The sequence below is a fragment of the Equus asinus genome, chromosome 20 (genome assembly GCF_041296235.1).
Source record: "Equus asinus isolate D_3611 breed Donkey chromosome 20, EquAss-T2T_v2, whole genome shotgun sequence".
Taxonomy (NCBI): domain Eukaryota; kingdom Metazoa; phylum Chordata; class Mammalia; order Perissodactyla; family Equidae; genus Equus; species Equus asinus.
The window spans coordinates 11,816,904-11,835,688 of NC_091809.1; positions in this window are offsets into that span (position 1 = coordinate 11,816,904).

The window sequence follows — 18,785 nt, forward strand, 5'->3', positions numbered from 1 at the left end:
CTTTCTTGATGACATGGGTGCTGTTTTCCACCCCGGCCCGGCCGTCGGGTTCACCATCGTTCCCGGCGAGTGGTATGCAGTCGGTGCTCACTCCATGCGTGTCCGTGAGCGAGTGGCCTCTCCAGTGGGCCGGCCCAGTCCTGCTCCCACGGAGCCCGTCCCGCTGCCCAGCCGCTCTCCTCCACCATCGTCCTAGGAGGTTTGTTGAGCGCTTGCTGTGTCCTGGGCGGCCGGTCTCAGTGGGGCCCGAGGGCTGGCAGCTGGACCGCGTGGCCACCAGCCTCACGCCCGGCGACGAGGTCATTCGGGCAGAGGCGTGGGCGCCGCCTGTGTGTGGCCGCTGGGTCCCTGCCCGCCTGTGCCTCAGTTTCCCCGCTACACACAGGGGAGACGGTGGGACCAGCCTCACAGGCGGGCAGAGGAGGTCCGGGCACGGATTCAGGGCCCGAGTCTCCACGAAGCTCCTTCCCGCGGCTGCAGGGAACGGGCCCGGTGGCTCAGTGGGCGGCGCGGCGGGAACAGCGGGGGCCCTGGGGAGGAGCTGGGGACGGGGAGAGGGACTCAGACAGTCTGGGGGGGCAGGGCCCTGCGGAGTGGCCCCTCGGTGGCCAAGGTCACCTCTTCTCTGGGTTCCGGCAATTCCGTCCCGGGACCCCACGCGCCCTCCGGACGGTGGTTTCAGGGCCTCAGACACAAGCCGTTCGTGAGTCTGTGGCTCCCCGGCCGCCTCCCGCCACGTCCTCCCCTGGGGCCGTCCCTGCGTCCCCCCGGCTCCGGGGACGTGCGAGGCTCCCGTGGCTGCTGTGACGAGTGACCAGAACCAGGTGGCTTCAAGCAACACACAGAGGAGGACGGGCAGCAGTTAGCACAGGGCTAATCTTCCTCAAAAAAAAAAAAAAATTAAAAAACAAAACAGCAACACACACTTATTGTCTCAGTCCTGGACTCAGGAGTCCGACAGGGTCCCACGGGGCTAAACCCAGGGGTGGCCAGGGCGGGTCCCCCCGGAGGCTCCAGGGGAGGAGCGTGTCCCGCCTCCTCCAGCTTCCAGAGGCACCGCGTCCTGGGCTCGGGGCCCCTTCCTCCGTCCGCACGGCCAGCAGCGCAGCGTCTCCATCTCGGCCTCTGACCCTCCCACCTCCCTCTGCTCAGGACCCTGGGGTGACCCTGGGCCCCGGGAATCCAGGGTGACCCCCATCCCAGGGGCCTCGACTTAACCCGTCTGCAGGGTCCCCTCTGCCCTGTGAGGTGACACAGCCACAGGGCCCGGGACCAGGACGGGGACGTCTTTGGGGGACGTTATTCCGCCCACCACAGAGGGTCTCATCCCCTTTCTCAATTAACCTTCCATGGCCTCTGCTCAGGGCCACCCAGGACTGTTGCACAGATCGTGTCCTGCACAAGGCACCCGGCTGAGGTGCAAAGGGCTGGGCTCCCCCACGGCCCGGCTTCTTTGCCAGATGGGCCGCGTCACCAAGGGGCACGTTCGTGAGTCACCTCGTTTGGGAGACACCCCCACGGTGGGCCCAGCTCCTGGGGTCTCGGTACATTCTCCCCGAGCCCATAACACCCCTCAGGCCCGACTTGTGACTGTCTCTCCGTCTCTGTCGCCCCCACTCCTCTCCGTCCTCGAGTCCCGCTCCTCATCGGGAACGTCGGGTCCCATCGAGAATCCTCGGACACGGGGAGCAGTTTCCCGGCCTGAGGCTGAGAGACGAGCCTCCGGCCCAGCTGCCCGGCCCGCGCACAGCTCCCCCTCCACCACCCGCGTGCAGACGAGGACACGAGGCGCAGACCTGGGCCCCGTGACACCATGACCCCGACCCCAGGGCGCGCCCCCTCTGACCCCCTCTGGCCGGCGTGGCCCCTCCACATTCCTGGTCCCCCCCCCCCACTCCCGCCCTGGCCCCACTCGCAGTCGGGGACACTCAGGACCCAGGAAGGAGGGTCCGAGCCCCGGGCTGCACGCTCAGGCAACGTTGTGGGTTCTGGACGAGGCAGTGGCCAAGGGCCCCTTGACTGCAAGAAAAAACCGGCTGAAGCAAGCTGGCTTTGGCAAAACTGGTTCAAGTAACTGAACAGTCCAAGTAGGATCGGCTTCAGGTTCAGCTGGTTCCAGGCCCCAAGCAGGGCATTCAGGTCCCTCTTCACCGCTGAGAGCACCAGGTTCATGTCCGAGCTCTGCCCCTAATCCCTGAGTGACCACGGGCAGGGCCCGCCCCTTCTCCCAGCCTCAGTTTCCTCACATGCAACTTCCTGGTTTGAGGCCGAGAGGATACGCGCACGCGGCCACCAGAGGGCGGCAGGACACCGGCCGTGCGGCACCGGCTTCGCCTCCGCCGGAGGGAACCCGCCGCCGCCTCTTTCGGGCTCTCGTTGTGAGGGGACCGACGTCTCCCCAGAGCCCGTGCGGGGTCCAGGCGGCAACGAACGCAGCCCCGGCCCCTCGAGACCCCGCTGGGCCGGCGGAGGCCACGGGAGGGGCGCGGGGGGTGGACGACCGCTTCAGGGAGAGAGAACCCGTGCTCTGCCGACCTCTCGTGTCTCTAAACGTCTCTGAATGTGTTTTTCCCGGAACGTGGAAGGAGTTGGGAAAAATTGAAAAAAAGTGGGTGCGTTACAACGCAGAGCGTTATTTGAGATTTTCACGCACATGTTTTGTTTCTGCTGCAGACAGAGTGGACCATTCGCCCGAGTCCCGCCTCTGCGCTGCTTCCCGCCGGGACCCGGGCGTCTCCGGGGTCGGTGGTCAGTGGTCAGTGGTCAGCGCATCCGCAGCTTCAGACGGTTCCGAGGGCGCTGGACAGGCCACGCGGCCGGACCTGGGGGGGGGGAGTCGGGGCGGGGGGTCAGGGGGCTTCCGAGGGACCCCGTCTCCGCTCTCCGTCCTCAGCCTTCTGGGTCCCAGCCAGAGGCGCGGGCGCGACGGCACAGACTCCGAGCCATTCATTCGTTCATTCGTTCGTTCATTCATGCCTCCGGGTTCTGGTCGGACAACCGGGGCAGGAAATCAACGCCACTCACGCTCACGGTGCGTCGAGTGAAAATGTGATAGTACTCGGGCCTCGGAAACGGAACTGCCCACCTCGCGGCCCGACGCCCGCAACTGTCCTCCCCCGGCCCCATCCCCCACTCTCCCTCCTCCACCCACACTTCCCACCCCCGACCCCACACCATCCCCCATGCCTTAACCCCGTCCCCCCATCCCTCCCCCATCCCCGCATCCTCCGCCCCTCCCCCCGTCCTTCCTCCCATCCCTGCATCCTCCCCATCATCCCACCCCCCATCCCCGCATCCTGCCCGCATCCCTCCTGGACCAGCGCGGTCCCTCCCCCATCCCCGCATCCTCCCCTCTCCCCCGTCCTTCCTCCCATCCCCGCATCCTCCCCATCATCCCACCCCCCATACCCGCATCCTCCCGGACCCCCGCCGTCCCCTCCCCGTCTCCCGGCGCCGCCTCGGCTGTTCGCCCCGCAGCCGCCAGAGGGCGCGGCGAGCCCGAGTCGCCGTCCCCGCTCCGCCCGCAGCCGCGCGGCCCCCACGTCCCTCCCTCGGGAGCCCGCGCCCCCCGTCCGCCGCCTCCTGCGCCCTGGCTTTGCGCTGGCTGTTCCCTCTGCAGGGACGCTCTTCCCACTGCGGTCACCACCCGGGTCTCTATTCAAGCGCCCTTCCCAGCCGCGTCTCCCCCGACCCCCACCCCCTGCGGCCCCCTCGGCGCGAACCTCTAGCCCGCCTATGGTCCCCGTTGACTCCGGTCCCTCACCGCCCCGCCGCCGCCTCCGTCCTCTCCTCGTCTTCCTCGGGCTCGAGGCGCGGTCCTGCCCCGGGGCCTTTGCACGGCCTCGCCCTCTGCCCACACGCTCTGCGCCAGAGCAGCCGCCGCAGGGCCCGGTCAGCCGCCTGCAGGGCGCGCGGGTTGGCGTCTCAGGCTGGCATCGAGGACCGGACCCTCTCTGGGCTCAGGGTCCCCCACACCCACCTCACTGCTAACACAGGTCACCCCATTTGCTGCCGGCCCAGGCCCAGCACACAGCAGGTGCCCAATAAATGTGCTGGATGGAGGGATGGAGACGGGTCCCCAGGGCGGCTGCCCACCTGGCCTCCCTCCCGTCTGTTTACAGAGGCCGCGTTTCCAGCCCCACAGCTGGGCCAGGGCAGGGGTCGAGTGACCGTGGAGTCCGGGGTGACCAGCGCTGGCCCCCGGGAGTGACCGAGTGGGGCCTGGAGGCTGCTGCGGAGACATGTTCTGTGCACCCAGCACCTCTATCTGCTTCCAGAACATTCCATCCCCCCAAAAAGCAACCCCGACCCCATCAGCATCACCCCCACCCCCTCCCCAGCCCCTGGCCCCCACGAGCCCGCTCTCTGTCTGTGGATCTGCCTGTTCTGGACGTTTCACGTCAATGGGGTCACACGCCGTGTGTCCTTCTGTGTCTGCTTCTCTCCCTGAGCGTCGTGGGTGCAGGTCCGTCCACGTGCAGCTGTGTCAGGGCCTCGCTCCTCTTCATGGCTGCGTCATATTCCAGCGTGTGGGGGGACAGGTTCCCTTTGTCCATGCAGCTGTTGGTGGACACTCGGGTTGTGTCCACTCTGGGTGTTGTGACTCGTGCTGCCGTGAACACACGTGTGCAGGTCTGTGTGGACGTGGGGGCCTCGCTCTGGCCTCACCCGTGTGTCCCCATCTGGGCCCGGTCCTCAGGCTGCCGGCACCTGGTAAACGAGGTGCCACTCAGCACAAGGATGGAGCGGAGGGCGTGGGGTCCCAGGCTGGGTTCCCGCTGGGCGGCTCGTGGCTCCTCTGAGCCTCAGTTGCCTCATCTGTAAAACGGGGACGACAGGAAAACAGCCCGGAGGCTCCTCAAGAAGCTGCGAGTGGTCGTGAGATCCAGCACTTCCACCCCCAGGTCTGCGCCCCGAGGAGCTGACGGCACGTCCACAGCAGCAGATTCACCGCAGCCAAAGCTGGACGCGGCCGACGTGCCTGCAAACGGGCGAACGAATGAACAGTGCGGCCCATCCACATGGGGGAATATTACGCAGCCATGAAAAGGAGGGGAGCCCCAATTCATGCCGTAATGTGGGCGAACCTTCAGAAAATGATGGTCGGCAGGAGAATCCAGACACAGAAGGAGAAACGCCGTCTGACTCCACCCCCATCAGGCCCCCGGACCAGGCGAATCCACCGGGAGAGACGAGGAACCGCAGTTACCTGGGACGGGTGGAGGGGGACAGGGTGGCCGCTAACGGGCTTGGGACTTCCTTCCGAGGTGACAAAATGCCCTGGAATTGGATGGTGGCGACGGTGGCACAAAACTCTGAATATACCAGAAACCACCAATTGATCTGCTTTGAAAGCGTGAATTTGATGACGTGCGGTTTCATCTCAGTGAAAACAAGATGCTTCCGGAACTTTCTCAACACGAGCTCCCCCGTTCTGCCTTCTGATCGGCAATGGCGGGGAGTCCCCGTTGCTCCAGGTCCTGGCCGACATCTGGCGGGGTGGATATTTTTGGTTTCTGCCGTTCTTGGGGTGCACAGGGGCTCCCCACTGGGATTTGAATCTGCCCTTCCCTATGGGCGGGCGACTCAAGTATGGAGCCCATTTTCATTGCCATTGGGGGTCTTTCTTCAGAAGCTGCTCCATCAAACCTGGCCCATTTCCTTAAGCTGTTTTTCTTTGTCATTGATTTGTGAGAGTTCTTTACATATTCTGGACCCACATCCCTGGTCGGGTTACGACTGACCGCGAGCATCTCCTCCCAGGCTGCGCTTTCCCGTTTGACTCTCCTGGTGGTGTATTTGGACAAACCAACTTGTTTAAAATAAAAAGCTAAATGTTTTAATTAGAAATAAATCCGATGGGCAGGGCGGCTCAGGGCCTGAGTCATCGAGGACACAGTCGGCCAACAGCAGCGTCAGCATCTCCACGGGGAGGAGGGCAGAGGCGACAGGACTGGCGTCGCACACAGATAAAGAGACCGAGGTTCCCAGAGGCCCCCTGACTCGTCCTGGGTCACCTGAGGCAGCAGCCCTGCCCCTGACGTGAGTGGAAGCCGGGGACGGATGTTTCCGGAAGACACGGCCCCCGGCCCCCCTCAGGGTGTTTCTGGGCAGATCTGCAGATTTGGCACAAAATCCTCAATTTCGACTTACAAAACCTCGTTTCCTGCCAAGTCGAAGGGAAGAGGCCGGGGACGGGGCGGCCGCTGTTTACGTCTGGTCCACGCGGGCCGGCGGCCGCGACGGCTCGTCCGCTCACACGGGGGGCAGTGACATCGCGGGACGTCCACCGCGGGCGGGCAGGGCTGGCCGTTCTGGGCGCTAACTATCCGAGGGCTCGAAATTCTACCCGCGGGGTTTATGCCCCAAAGAAATGAAAATATGTGTCCGACCCAAACCCCGTGCCTGAGCGTCCACAGCAGCACGCGTCACGGCGCCCAAAGGTGGAAAGCATCCGTCACTCGCGGACGGATAAACAAGATGTGCACCAGGGGGAAACCGAGGCAGGAGGCTGTGCGAGGGAGGAGTGGGGAGGGGAGGGGAAGCCGCGTCAGAACCCGGAGGAGGCCGGGGCATCAAAGCCACGCGAGACAGTGTGTGGCAGTCAGTGATGGCCTGACCCGTGTGACGACAGAGTGGGGAAACTGAGGCTCCAGGAGCTGACGGATCTGCTTGTGGCCAAGGAACGGGGGCTGCAGAGGTGCGTTGGCCACCTGATCCCAGAGCGTCACTCGCCACCCGGCCAGGAGCCAACGACGGGACGCGGGTGCCCCCTTCGTGTGGCATCGACGCCGAGCTGCCCAGAGTTCGGGGAACTGAGTCCCGGGGGACCCGGTCGGCCTGGACCCCTCCTGCCTCTCATCCTCTGACCCCGGGGAGGCCCTGACCCCAAAGGGCAGGGCGTCCTTGCAGCCTCAGTCTGTCCACCTGAGATGGAGGGGGAGACCCTGACTTGGCGGCTGCGACGGGGCCAAGAGGGGACGTGAGGAGGGGGAGGCGCCTGGGGAGCCGGGAAACTGAGTCCCCACCTGCTTGTGCCCCGGGGTTCGCTGGTTCGGGTTCCGGGTGCAGACATGGCACTGCTTGTCAAGCCATGCTGTGGTAGGCGCCCCACATATAAAATAGAGGAAGATGGGCACGGATGTGAGCTCAGGGCCAGTCTTCCTCAGCAAAAAAAAAAAAAAAAAAAAAGAAAGAATATACCAGAAACCACTGAATTGCATAATTTATTTTTTCTGCATAATTTAAAAACACGCCTTTACTAATTTTGGGCACAAATTCATTTTCACGCACAGAGGGTGTAAAGACGTGTCTGCTCCAACTCGTTCCCACCATCCTTCTCTCTGGGAGCAAACACTCTTATTTTTCCACACTTTTCCCCAGCTTTATCGAGCTGTGACTGACAGATAACGCCGTCTGTATGTGAGGTGGAACGTGATGGTTCAGCGTGTGTAAACGTTGTGACGTGGCCCCCACGACGAAGCCGGTGCACACGCACCCGAGCCCCACGCGGGACCTGTTTCTCGGGGGGAGAACACGGAAGATCTGCTCCCGGCACGTTTCAAGCACCAGGTACAGGCCTCGAGCCTGTGCATCAGGCCGCAGAACTGTTTTCTTATAACCGGAAGGTCGTGCCTGCGACCACGTCTCCCGTCTCCCCGTCCGCAGCCCTGGTGACACCGTTCTCCTCTCTGGCCCCATGAGCTCAAGTTCTTAGATTCCACACGTAAGGCAGACGGGGCGGAATTTGTCTTTCTCTGTCCGACTCATTTCACTGAGCATCACGCCCTGCAGGTTGGTCCATGTTGCGGGAAATGGGAGGGTTTCGGTCTTGTTCCTGGCTGCGTAGTATTCCGCTGTGCACAACCACCACGTCTTTATCCGCTCGAATCCCCCTCGATGGGCACTTGGGCTGTTTGCACGTCTTGCTGTCGTGAGTAGCGCTGCAGTGGACACGGGGCGCACGCGTCTGTCCGAATTCTGTCTCTCTGGATAAATACCCAGAAGCGGGCCTGCCAGACGGTACGGTATTCCCATCTTTAACGTTTTGAGGAATCTCCCACCCTGTTTTCCACGTCGCCCGCCCCAGCGCACGTTCCCACCAGCCGGGCACAGGCTTCGCCTTCTCCGCGTCCTCACCGGCCCCGGTGTCCCCCTCAACGCCTGGGCCCACGGGTGTCTCCGTTTCCAGAGGGTCCTGTGGTTGGAATCGCGCATGTCTAACCTCCTCCGACCGGCTCCCTTCGCTTCCTCACGTGCGTTGAAGGCTCCTCCGCGTCTTCCCGTGGCGTTAGGCTCGTTTCTCTTTCTCGCTGAGTGACATTCCGTGGTCTGGACGGACCGCAGTCCGTCTGTCCGTCCTCCACCGCAGCGCATCTCGGCTGCTCCCCGTGTGACCAGCTGTGAGTAAACCGGGGAAACGTCCGTGAGCGGGTTCGTGTGTGGACGTCACCCGCTTTTCGAGAGCCTGGGCCTCCCGGGGTGGGGGTCTCACTGAATTCTGCGTCCCCCGGACCGTCCGTCTCACCAGGGATCCTGTGAAGGCGGGGACGGCGGCCTCCCGGCTCCCGTTGTGCCCACGTCTGACCCCGACGGTGGCTGGAGGTCGGGGTCGGGCAGATCTCGATTCGAGAAGCAGCATCTCCGAGCTGAGTGACCTTGGAGACTGACCCTGGGCCTCAGTTTCCCCAGCTGCAGGGAGGCCTGGAGGAGAGGGCCAAAGAGGCTGCCAGTGCTCCTGCAGTCCCAGCACGGGCCTCCCCGCCAGCTCCTCCTCTCCTCCAGGCAGAAAATGCTGGAAAGGAGCCACCGGGGCGGCCGCAGGTGGACACTCATGGCTGCCTGGTCCTCGCTCCTCAGGGACAGTGGCGCCGACTCAGGGAAGCGGGGCCCCAAGCACCCCCGGCAGGTTTTTCCAGCCGTGAGTCCAACGTGGTAACTCACCGCGGGGCTGCCCGAACTTGCCCAGGTTTCCGGCTCTCCCTCCTGCGCGCCCAGCTCTCCACCGACAAGCACACGCCCTGCGGTCTGACGCGCACCCGGCCCGGCCACAGGGCGGGTCCCAACCCCGTGCTCCAGGCTCCGTCCACACGGGGGAAGAATCCTGGTCACGGTGGGAACAAGGTAAACGGGGCCGAAGCTGCGGAAAAGGGCGGGTCCTCCCCAACCGGACGGAAGGCACCACCAGCACCCACAGCTCCGCCGTCTACACCCGAATGACCAAAGCCAGGCGTTCAGACAAAACTGTGTCCACAGGGCTGGCCTGTCCACCTCCGAGGTCCCACTGTGTGCCTGACACTGGGGACAGAAATGTGGACTCTGGGTGACAACGGTCAGGGGCTGCGGGGGCAAATCCAGCAAGGACCTGGGGGGGACTTTGACCCCCTCGGTTTCCTCCCAGCAAAGCCCAGCTCTTCACAGTCTTGCCCGGTCCCCCGTTCTTTCCCCTCCCCCAGGGCAGGGCCTCATGTGCAGCTGGAGCCAGCCTGACCTGCAGGCCACCGAAATCCCCATCCCCTTCCTCCTCAGCGGGAAGGTAGACGTTCTGACGGGCCGGGGTGCCCGTGGGGTCTCGCAGGCCGGCCGGACCCTCAGGCGCACGCCCCCCACAGTGCAGGGTCTCCGGGGGGACGGCCTGGGCGGCGCTGGAATGTTCCCTGGCTCCCAGGACTTGCTCAAAGTCCCCGGAGGCTGGCGGCCAGCAGAATCCAGAGGGAACAGGACTCCCGGGGCGGCTGATTTAAAAGCAACAAACAAACACCGGGCAGGAGGCAGGAACGCACGGAATGTGCCCGTCCCTCCGGGTGGGGCCTCCGGGGTCTTGGCGTGGGGGGAGGCCCTCGCGGTTGGAATCCTTCCAGGCCCGGGTCGGAAAGGAACCGCCATGGAAGGTTCCGGAGATGAGAGGTTCACAGGGGGAAATCGGCGCGAAGGCCGCGGGCTGGCGGGAGCCTTGGCCCGGCCGTGTCCCCACGTCCCCACCGGAACCTCGCACAATATGTGGAAATGACACAGAACATTCCGGAGCCCAGAGGCCGGCTTTGGAGAGAGCGCGAGTCCTGGTGGGTCTGTTTTCGTTGTTGGACCCAGTTTATCTTCGGAGAACGGAAGTCGCCCAGCAAACAAGGGGCGGGGCCTGCGCAGGGCGCCCACCTCATTCTAGAACTTTCCGCCGGGGACGACGCCCCGGGAATTCAGAGCCTGTTGGCGACAGAGGAGCCTGGGGCGGGCGGGGGGCTGTCTGTGCGTTTCTCTAAAGAATAACGACGCCGGGCTTCCGGGAAAGACAAACGGCGGTGGCCGCGGCCTTTCTGGGGTTTTCTCGTTTGTCCGGCTCTGCTGGGCCCGGGGCGTCGGCGGGTCGGGTCACGGCCAGCTGGGCGGGGAGGGGCTCCCGGCTCGCCTGGAATGCGGGGTTGGGGCCGCCGGAAACGCCCGCAGGCGCCTGTGCCCCGCGACCCGAGCAGCTAGGAGCAGCCGAGCCTCCTCCCGCTTCAGACGGCGTTCCGGGGGCATCCGTCTGTCTGTCTGTCCGTCCATCCGTCCGTCCGGGCGGGTGGGCCGCGCGCCCCAGACCGGGGAGGTGCTGGTGCCGCCGAGCTGGGCAGGGAAGGGGCTTGAAAGGGCGGGTTGTGTGTTGGGTTTTATCACGATTTTTAGAAAGTGACGTTTCAGAAGAAATGATGACGCCACCCGGGAAGTTTCAGGACGTAAACTTGGGGGAAACGGGAACCTGCTGAGCGGGGAGTGCGCTCGCTTTGGGCAATGGGCTGAAGCTACGAAAATAAAACCTAATGACTTGGTTGGCGTCACAGCATCCCAGACGCGTGGCTGCTTCTCCTCTGCCCTCCACTCGACTCTTAAACCTTTTCCCACACAAGCCTGGGAGACGGAGGTGGTTTTGGGGCCAGCCCAGTGGCGCAGCGGTTAAGTTCGCATGTTCTGCTTTGGCGGCCCAGGGTTCATTGGTTCAGATCCCGGGTGCGGACATGGCACCGCTTGGCAGCCATGCTGTGGTAGGCGTCCCACGTAGAAAGTAGAGGAAGATGGGCACAGATGTTGGCTCAGGGCCAGTCTTCCTCAGCAAAAAAAAAAAAAAAAAAAACCCAAAGATGGAAGATGTGGAACCGCGGGGAGCACGAGGTCACCTGAGAAAAGTCGACAGTGACTGTGTCACCCACGGATTCCGGGGTTGAAGACAGACGTGGAAAGCGTCTGGAAGCAAAGAGCGCGGACGAGGAACAGTGGGAACCTGTGGAACGCGCCGCGAGGTTCGCCCTTGGTTCTGGGTCCGTGTGGATTTCGTACAAAGATGCTTAGTAACTTTTAGGAACACGTGGGAACTGTTGGCACCACCCCAGTTACAGATTCAGTGTCTGTGTCTAGACTGACGCCTGCAGCCTACGTCTGTCTGCGTAGACATGCGTGTGGACAGACACGCGTGTGGGTGGACATGTGTGTGGACACGCGTGTGGGTGGACACGGCCGTCCATCCATGGGCACCGGGGTCGTGTCCACCTTCTGCCCGTCGTGAATCCCGCTGCTGTGGACGCGTATGAACAGCTTCTCGTGTGGACACAGGTTTTCAGGGTTTTTCTCCATTTCCACCCGGGAGGAGAATTGCTGGGCCACACGGTCCCCCCACGTCTGCCCGTCTGAGGGTTGGCGGCCGGGCGGCGGTTCTGAGGCCCGGGCCAGGCGCGTCCGGCCGTGAAGACGGCGGCAGGAACGACATCCCGGCCCGACTCATGGATGCGAGCGGCTGCGCGGAGCCCGGAGAACTTTCTGCTGTGATGCGGGGGCTGCTGCCCGGGTGCAGGTGGGGGTGGGGCCGCGATGGTCTCCCTTCACCCTCGCGTCTGCCCTCCTCCGGGAGGGGGCGGCTCAGATGCCTGTCCGCGTGTTCGGCCCGGGGTGGGGGGGCCGGGCCTGTGCTGGTCGTCACCCCCAGGCCACCGGAGCCGCTGCTGCGCGACGTGAGCTGGGGTGTCCGGTTCCCGCCATGAACTATTGATGCGGCAGCGTCTCCCCCTCTCGGCTCCGTCTTGGGTTTCGCGTGTCGCCCGTTGTGAAACCCGAGGGCCGCTCTGTCCTGGCCCCGCCGGGCCCCCCAGGAGGCACGTTCCTCCCTCTGCACCTGGATCCTTCCAGAACCAGGACCCCATGTCGCCCCCGAAACGGAGGCCCGACCTCCAGGGGTCACGGCTGCAGGTGACCCCGGGGGCTTTAATTTAACCCCGCGGGCTGCTGGGTCGTCTCTGGGGGCGTCCTGAGCGCTGTGTGGGGTGAGCAGCGTTCCTGGTCCCCCGCCAACTGGATGCCGGGAGCTCCCGCGTGTGACGACCACAGATGTCCCCAGACGAGACGGAGGGTCTGAGTGGACCAGGCCGGGTGCGGGGGGTCTGCTCCCCGGCGAGTGAGGAGTGGGGTCTCTGCACCCCCGTCCTGGCTGGTGTCCCCGGCCCGTGACCCTGTGGCTGGCGGGCGCCGGGGGAGCAGATGGCGGCCGGATCGCTTTCAGCCTGGCTCACGTTCCCCGTCCAGGTCGGGACGGCTTCCTCCTCATCAATTTTGCACGGCGTGGAGGCAGCCGGCCGCGTCCTGTCTCTGGGCAGCGGTCCCAGCCTGACACAGCCGTCTGCCCGGCCGGCCCCGGGAGCCGGCAAAGCTTGAGAAAGGGGACGAGACCCTCGGTGGTCGGCAGAATAACGGCCCCAAAGGCGTCCCCATCCCGGTCCTGGGCCTGTGGCTGTGCCACCTCACGGGGCAGAGGGGTCGGGGGTCGGGACACGGGTGCACCTTGTGGGGACCTGATTCAAACCAATGGGTTCGCTCGTCCACCGTCGAGGCCCCAGCGGCCCTGACCCCTCCCTTCCCACCTTTCGTTCCTGTGTTTCCTGCTGGGCCCATCATGGCTGCCAGGGCGGCTGCCCTCAGTCGTGAGTCCGTCTCCGTCGTCCCCGCACACCCAGGGCCCGGCCGAGTCCTGACGTGACCATAGGCCTTTAGGGCCCGGGGTCTGAGGCTCCACCACCAGCTTGACAGAAAGACCCCTGGCCCACCGTCCGCGTGGGCTGCACATGGTGGCCCCTCCTGAGGACGGTGTGGAGGGGGGACCCCAACGTAGGGGCCCAAGCAGCCCCCACCAGGAGGTCAGGGACCCCCAGCAGCGAGGAGCCACGTGGACGACAGGGCACATACCCCCAGAGGTCTTCCTCCCGATACCCTATTGCCCTTCAGTGGGTCCTGAGAAAACAGGAGATGGACCCCAGGGAGGGCGTCCTGCCCACTCCTGCCCAGTGCCTCTTCCGATGTCCCCGGGCGCCCATGCGAGGGACGTCACAGGAACCGTCCCGATGGCGTCCCGGGACAGACGAGGACATCAGGGGAAACTGAGGAAATTCACCAGTACAGACAGATGGGGGGAGACGTGGAGAAATTGGAGCCCTCGACGCGGCCGGTGGGGACGTGAACGGGTGGCCGCCACGGACAACAGGCCGGGGGCCCCTCAAAGGGTGGCGGGCGGCTCCAGGGCTGGGTGTCCGTCGTGGGCTGATTCTGTCACTGACCCCTAGGACCCCTGAGGGGACCTTCCTGGAAACGGGTTTTACGGAGGTGACCTGCTGCACCGAGGGCCTCGGGGGGACGGAGTCCCGTACGGCGTCCTTACAGACGGGAGACGAGGACGAGGACACACACTGAGGACACGGGGGCTGGCCGTCCACACGTGGGGGAGATGGGGCTCAGCGGGAACCGGCCCTGCCGACCCCGGGACCTCGGACGTCCAGCCTCCGGCACCGAGAGGGAGGAAGCGTCTGCGGCTGCGGGAAACTAGTGACGGCGTTTGTCCAGGAGCAACAGAAGCCACGTGCACACGAAACCCGCACATGCGTGTTCACAGCAGCCGAAACGTGGACACAACCGAGCGTCCATGGATGGGCGACGGATCCACACACGTGTCCGTCCACATGCTGGAATATCACGCAGCCGTGAAGAGGAGCGAGGCCCTGACACGGCTGCACGTGGACGAACCTGCACACACGACGCTCAGGGAGAGAAGCAGACACAGAAGGACACACGGCGTGTGACCCCATTGACATGAAACGTCCAGAACAGGCCGATCCACAGACAGCGAGCGGGCTCGTGGGGGCCAGGGGCTGGGGAGGGGGTGGGGGGGATGCTGATGGGGACGGGGCTGCTTTTTGGGGTGACGGAATGTTCCGGAATTAGGGAGATGGTTGCACAATGTTGTTACTGGAAACCATCCAATTGCACAATATAAGCTGCTGAATTGTGATACACAAATTATTTCTCCCTAAAACCTGTTACAAAATTCATTCCTTTGTTGCCTGTTTTAAATACTTCAGACACGCGCACGCGGAGCAGAAGGGGACCAACCGCGCAGACCGAGAAGTCAGAGGTCAGTGGCCAGAGTCTCGCCCCCCGACTCCCAGGAGTGAGGGGTCCTGAATCCGGGGTTCACCGTTCTCTTCATTTCCTCCACTTTCCCCACAAACACGCGCGACCCCGTCGGCGCCCACGGCTGCTCTGCTTTTTCCAGGCCCACCCTGAGCCGGGCTGGACGCTCATCCCCTCGATGGGCAGCTCCAGTGCCCTGTGCCCCCCGGGACGTTCCCTCGGCCGCGACAGAGGGTGGCCCCACCGCGTGGCTTGTCCAGCCCGGCCACGCCTCCAAGACCCTCCACGGCCCTAGGCTGCCGTCCCCTCCGCTCACCCCTTTGGGACCCCACAGACACGCCTCCTCCAGGAAGCTCTCCTGGGTCCTCCCTCCGGCCCCCGCTCCATCCTCTGTCCCGTCGCCCTGACACACACGTCCAACAGCAGCGAGATGACCTGCGGTGTGGCCGGACCTCAGCTCTGTGTCGGCCGCCGGCCGCAGCCGCCCACGCACGCGGGGCCGGAGAAACCGCCAGGGGCCTTGGATCAGAGGAGGCGGACGTCTGGCTCCTGGGAGGAAGCCCAGCAAAAAGGAGCGCAGAGAAGCAGCCGTTCGCTCCGGCCCGGCCGATGGGACTTCCCCCGGCCATGAAACGATCCTGGGGCCTCGGGGCGGGGTGGCCGCCAGCCCCGAGAATCTGGTCCTTTTATTTCCTTGAAACCATCAGGCGGCCAGCGACCCCTTTATTGCAGATCCAAACGGCAGCAGATTCTGGTTATTCGCAGACCCTGTGTTTGCGATTCCACCGCCCGTTGAAGTCAGTTTGTATCTATTTGCAAATGTATTTGTGAAGCGTGTTTATACACTTGCAAAACGCATCCTAAGTGGATGCTCTGTCGCTCTCGGGGTCATTCCAGCGGAAAGGAGCCGCCCGAGGCGCCCGTGGCGGAACCAGGCGACGTCGCCTTCTGAAGCCGCTCGGCGTGGACACCAGGGTCCTTTTCGTGGCTTATTCGGTGCCGCGTGTTTTCATCTGGTGCTTTTTGTGGGTGATTCCGCCGTGTATGTGGCCCCCGGGGTCGCGCTGAGGTGCCGGCCAGGGTCCCTGAGCACGAGGTGGCCGCGATGCACCTCTGGGAGGAGATGCGTGCGGACACGGCGTCCGTCAGGTGTGAGTTAAGCGCCGCTGGCCGTGGGTTCGAGGCTCGCGGATGGACAATATACAGGAAATGAGATGTCTTACGCAGGAACGCACGTGACACAGACGACGGATTGACGGGCGGATGGAAATATGGTGACTGCAGGCTCGCGGGACCCTGACCCTGTATTTCCCGCAGGAGCGGGGGGTCAGTGCTAATTCCGCGTCCGTGGAGGTGCCCCAATTATGCAGCAGTTTGCAAACGGAACGTGCCATGAGTCCTCAGATCGAGAGAACGTCCCCAGGTCCCCAGCGGTGCCCTCCACCCTTCTTGGCCACTGACTCGCCAGAGTGCCCCGGCCCGGGTTCCAGCACCATCCGTGGGTTTTGCCCCATCGAGAGCCTCATTCACCTGGAATCCCACAGCGTCTGTTCATGTGTCGGCTTCTTTCCCGTTGCTGTGAGCAGCTGTTCTTTTTCTTTGCTGCGTAGTATTCCACTGTGTGACCTCACCACAAACGATGTCTCTGTTCTGTGGTTGGCAAGCGCCTCGGTTCTTTCCAGGGTTTGTCTGTTAGGTTTTTTTCCAAAAAAGCTGCCGTGGAGATTTCTGTCAAGGCTCTTGTTGACTGTTTTCCCCACGTTTCTCTTGGGTAAACACGCGGGAGCTCGAGCCCCTCTGCTCAGACGAGGTAAACGGGCAAGTTCACGAGAAGCTGCTGAGTGGATTCCAAGGCGGCCGGACCGTCCCTGCCACCAGGGGCGTCTCCAGTTCCGCCTGCCCCGTCCTCGCCTGCGCTTGGCATTTCCACCCTTCGTCTCAGCGATTTCTTCAAAACAGCTTTATTAAATGTAATTCACATACCATGCAGCTCGCCGTGTAGACGGTACAATTCAGTGCTTTTCAGTACATTCAGGGCGTTGTGCAAACATCACTACAATCAATTTTAGAACATTTCACCACCGGGAAAGAAATGCCTGACATCGGTGGTCACCCCCCACCAACTCCCGGCCCCCACAAGCCCGCTCTCTGTCTGTGGATCTGCCTGTTCTGGATGTTTCCCGTCCATGGGGTCACACGCCGTGTGTCCTTCTGCTTCTGCTTCTCTCCCTGAGCGTTGTGTGTTCAGGTCCGTCCACGTGAAGCCGTGTCAGGGCCTCGCTCCTCTTCACGGCTGCGTCGTGTTCCAGCGTGTGGATGGACACGTGTGTGGGTGGACACGTGTCCAGCTTTGGCTGTCGTGAGTCATGCCGCAGTGGACACGTGTCCGTGCGTGTTTTCAGTTCTCTGGGTCACGGAGCGGGGATTGGAGTTGCTGGGTCAGGCGGCAGCTCTGTGCTGCCCGTCCGCACGTCCGCCCTCACTGGGACCCGCGCGTGCACACACACACACACACACACAGAGGCAGAGCCGCTGGGTCAAGCTGGGGCCAGAACGCTCACTCAACCTCTCTGGTCTTGGAAAAGGAAATGATAGTATTTCCTACTCAGAATGAAAGGGTTAAACAGGAAGGCGTGGAGGGAGGGGCCGTCCCAGCTCCCACACTGCGGACAGGATGGGGGATCTGCCTGGGCTGGGGGTGGGGTGGCCCTGGGGGGGGACCTTGAGAGCGCTGGGCAGGGCCTGGGGCCAGGGTGGGTTCCTTCCGAGGGTCTGGACAGATAAGACCAGGCGCTGCCCCAGGGCCTGGGGGAGGGGGAGCTGAGCGGGGGATGGGCGCCTGGGGTGAGAAGACCCTTGAGAGGTGACAGGACAATCCAGGGGCTGGACCTTGGGGACCTCCTCCCCCATCTGGCAGGGACGGGGTCCCCCTGGGGGCTGGGGGGTCAGCCGGCCACAGCAGGCGGCCACAGTGGGCGGGAGGCAGTTCTGACTCGAATATTCTCAGGCCATTCGGTTTGGCCCTGAGTCCCAGGAGGCCCGGGGCCATGCAGCCCGGGGAGGGGACGGCCTTCTCCATCCGCCGCCCCCAGCTCAGTCCAACAGAAATCTGGAAAATGGGTCAGAGGCGGGGAGGGGGGTGTGGAGCCACTCGCTCAGGCCCACACCCCCCATTGCTTTTGTAATCAGGGCAATGAATTAACAAACAGGAGAACAAATATTCCAAAACTATTCAGGCATCTCCAACTGAAACGCTGAAACGTGGGGGGGCCCACAGGGAGACGGCGGGGGGGGGGGTGAGGGAGAGGGGTAAACTGAGGCACCATCCTCCACCACCATCAGATCCGAGAAGAGGAACGAGGCCCAGCAGCAGGACCCGCACCAGGCCACCCCGCACGCCCCCTCGCTCCTCCAGGGACAGGGGGACAGTATCGCTTTCAAACTTCTCAGACAATGGCAAGGTGAGCCGGCGGCTCGGCTCGCCCTGAATCATTGATGAGGTGGCAGCTGGCGGGCGGGGGTGGGGGGGGCGGTTGGCTCCTCTGGGACTCGGGGTGCCATCTAACCGTGAATGCCGGGGGCTCCCCAGACCCGGCCCGGCATCACGAAGGGCCTGCTGGCAGCCCATTGTTGGGGTCCCGGCTTCAGACGGTGTCGTGGGCGGACTGGGGGCCTCCAAAACAACTCATCCACATCCCAGTCCCCAAACCTGTGAGCACGATGCTTGGAAAAGGGCCTTTGCAGGCGTGATTAGGGGTCTTGAGACGACATCGCCCTGGAGTGTCCGCGTGGCCCTAAACCCAGGGACAAATGTCCCCTTTAGAAACACGGGGAGAAGGGACAGAGGGAGGAGACGGCCTTGTGACGATGGAGGCGCAGGCTGGGGGGACGCGGCTGCAAGCCCAGGTCGCCTGGAGCCCCCAGAAGCTGAGAGGCAGGAGGGACCCTCCCTGGAGCCTCCGGAGGGAGCGCGGCCCTGAGACACCTGGATTTCCAGCGTCTGGCCCCCCAGAGCTGGGAGAGGACGAATCTGTGCCATGTTATGTCCCCTGGTGTCTGTGGTGCTTCTGACGGTGGGAATCAGGGTGGGTCTGATCAGGGCGGCCAGTGTCCAGCCAGATTCGGGGGCTTGCCCGAGACAGCAGAGGGACTTCGTCTCAGCCGCGGACATTGCTGTTCCTGGCTTCTCGGCTGCCCTGCTAGTTTTCTACCTGACCCTGTCCTGACCTCCAATTTACACCCAGAAGCTCCAGCGGGTTGTGGGAACGAACCGTTTTAGAGGGAGCCGTCCATTGCGGAGGCTGTTCTGATGAGGGGGTCTTTGTGCAAAGGCCCCAGAGCGGGGACGTGAAGGTAGGAAGTTGTGC